General features: G+C 43.3%; 4 non-coding genes across 4 annotated transcripts; all 4 read right to left on the bottom strand.

Moving 5' to 3' along the window:
* Positions 1-637: 637 nt before the first annotated feature.
* Positions 638-756, bottom strand: LOC129114868 (5S ribosomal RNA). The gene has a single exon (XR_008532729.1). It is a non-coding gene; the product is annotated as a 5S ribosomal RNA (ribosomal RNA).
* Positions 757-1,135: 379 nt separating this feature from the next.
* On the bottom strand, positions 1,136-1,254 carry LOC129114867 (5S ribosomal RNA). Its single transcript, XR_008532728.1, has one exon. It is a non-coding gene; the product is annotated as a 5S ribosomal RNA (ribosomal RNA).
* Positions 1,255-1,634: 380 nt separating this feature from the next.
* On the bottom strand, positions 1,635-1,753 carry LOC129114866 (5S ribosomal RNA). Its single transcript, XR_008532727.1, has one exon. It is a non-coding gene; the product is annotated as a 5S ribosomal RNA (ribosomal RNA).
* Positions 1,754-1,915: 162 nt separating this feature from the next.
* LOC129114865 (5S ribosomal RNA) lies at positions 1,916-2,034 on the bottom strand. The gene has a single exon (XR_008532726.1). It is a non-coding gene; the product is annotated as a 5S ribosomal RNA (ribosomal RNA).
* Positions 2,035-2,099: the final 65 nt, after the last annotated feature.

Raw genomic sequence — 2,099 nt, 5'->3', positions numbered from 1 at the left:
TATGGCCGTAAGCAAATATTGTGCCTACCAAAGGGCCTTTTAAAGATACTATATCACCACGCTTTGCTCTTTCGTCTATACAGGGAGCGCCTGCAGATTTCCAGACACACTCACAGCTTTTAAATGTCAAATCAGAATGTACAAAGTGGCTATAAGGATCACAAATGTAGTGCAGTAAAAATATTAATATTTACTGTTGAAATGTAGAATACGTTAGCATAAAATTGAAAAGAAAATGATCGATGAGCTTAGGAATGATGAAAGCCATCATTTAACTGGATTTGTGTCATTTCTATACCGGCAAGTCTTGCTCTGTCGTCTATACAGGGAGCGCCTGCAGATTTCCAGACACACTCACAGCTTTTAAATGTCAAATCAGAATGTACAAAGTGGCTATAAGGATCACAAATGTAGTGCAGTAAAAATATTAATATTTACTGTTGAAATGTAGAATACGTTAGCATAAAATTGAAAAGAAAATGATCGATGAGCTTAGGAATGATGAAAGCCATCATTTAACTGGATTTGTGTCATTTCTATACCGGCAAGTCATGATCTAGCTATATCCTTCCCACCCTGTCGGTGTCCACTGAAAAAGCAGCAGCGCCCTCTGCTTTTTGTAAAGAGGAGTGAAAAAAGCTTACAGCACCTGGTATTCCCAGGCGGTCTCCCATCCAAGTACTGACCAGGCCCGACCCTGCTTAGCTTCCGAGATCAGACGAGATCGGGCGTGTTCAGGGTGGTATGGCCGTAAGCAAATATTGTGCCTACCAAAGGTCCTTTTAAAGATACTATATCACCACGCTTTGCTCTGTCGTCTATACAGGGAGCGCCTGCAGATTTCCAGACACACTCACAGCTTTTAAATGTCAAATCAGAATGTACAAAGTGGCTATAAGGATCACAAATGTAGTGCAGTAAAAATATTAATATTTACTGTTGAAATGTAGAATACGTTAGCATAAAATTGAAAAGAAAATGATCGATGAGCTTAGGAATGATGAAAGCCATCATTTAACTGGATTTGTGTCATTTCTATACCGGCAAGTCATGATCTAGCTATATCCTTCCCACCCTGTCGGTGTCCACTGAAAAAGCAGCAGCGCCCTCTGCTTTTTGTAAAGAGGAGTGAAAAAGCTTACAGCACCTGGTATTCCCAGGCGGTCTCCCATCCAAGTACTGACCAGGCCCGACCCTGCTTAGCTTCCGAGATCAGACGAGATCGGGCGTGTTCAGGGTGGTATGGCCGTAAGCAAATATTGTGCCTACCAAAGGGCCTTTTAAAGATACTATATCACCACGCTTTGCTCTTTCGTCTATACAGGGAGCGCCTGCAGATTTCCAGACACACTCACAGCTTTTAAATGTCAAATCAGAATGTACAAAGTGGCTATAAGGATCACAAATGTAGTGCAGTAAAAATATTAATATTTACTGTTGAAATGTAGAATACGTTAGCATAAAATTGAAAAGAAAATGATCGATGAGCTTAGGAATGATGAAAGCCATCATTTAACTGGATTTGTGTCATTTCTATACCGGCAAGTCATGATCTAGCTATATCCTTCCCACCCTGTCGGTGTCCACTGAAAAAGCAGCAGCGCCCTCTGCTTTTTGTAAAGAGGAGTGAAAAAAGCTTACAGCACCTGGTATTCCCAGGCGGTCTCCCATCCAAGTACTGACCAGGCCCGACCCTGCTTAGCTTCCGAGATCAGACGAGATCGGGCGTGTTCAGGGTGGTATGGCCGTAAGCAAATATTGTGCCTACCAAAGGTCCTTTTAAAGATACTATATCACCACGCTTTGCTCTGTCGTCTATACAGGAGCGCCTGCAGAAGCTATATCCTTCCCACCCTGTCGGTGTCCACTGAAAAAGCAGCAGCGCCCTCTGCTTTTTGTAAAGAGGAGTGAAAAAAGCTTACAGCACCTGGTATTCCCAGGCGGTCTCCCATCCAAGTACTGACCAGGCCCGACCCTGCTTAGCTTCCGAGATCAGACGAGATCGGGCGTGTTCAGGGTGGTATGGCCGTAAGCAAATATTGTGCCTACCAAAGGTCCTTTTAAAGATACTATATCACCACGCTTTGCTCTGTCGTCTA

Source organism: Anoplopoma fimbria, unplaced genomic scaffold (assembly GCF_027596085.1).
Source record: "Anoplopoma fimbria isolate UVic2021 breed Golden Eagle Sablefish unplaced genomic scaffold, Afim_UVic_2022 Un_contig_10572_pilon_pilon, whole genome shotgun sequence".
Taxonomy (NCBI): domain Eukaryota; kingdom Metazoa; phylum Chordata; class Actinopteri; order Perciformes; family Anoplopomatidae; genus Anoplopoma; species Anoplopoma fimbria.
Note: the sequence above shows the minus strand (reverse complement) of the source record. Positions and strands in the feature narration are given on the sequence as shown.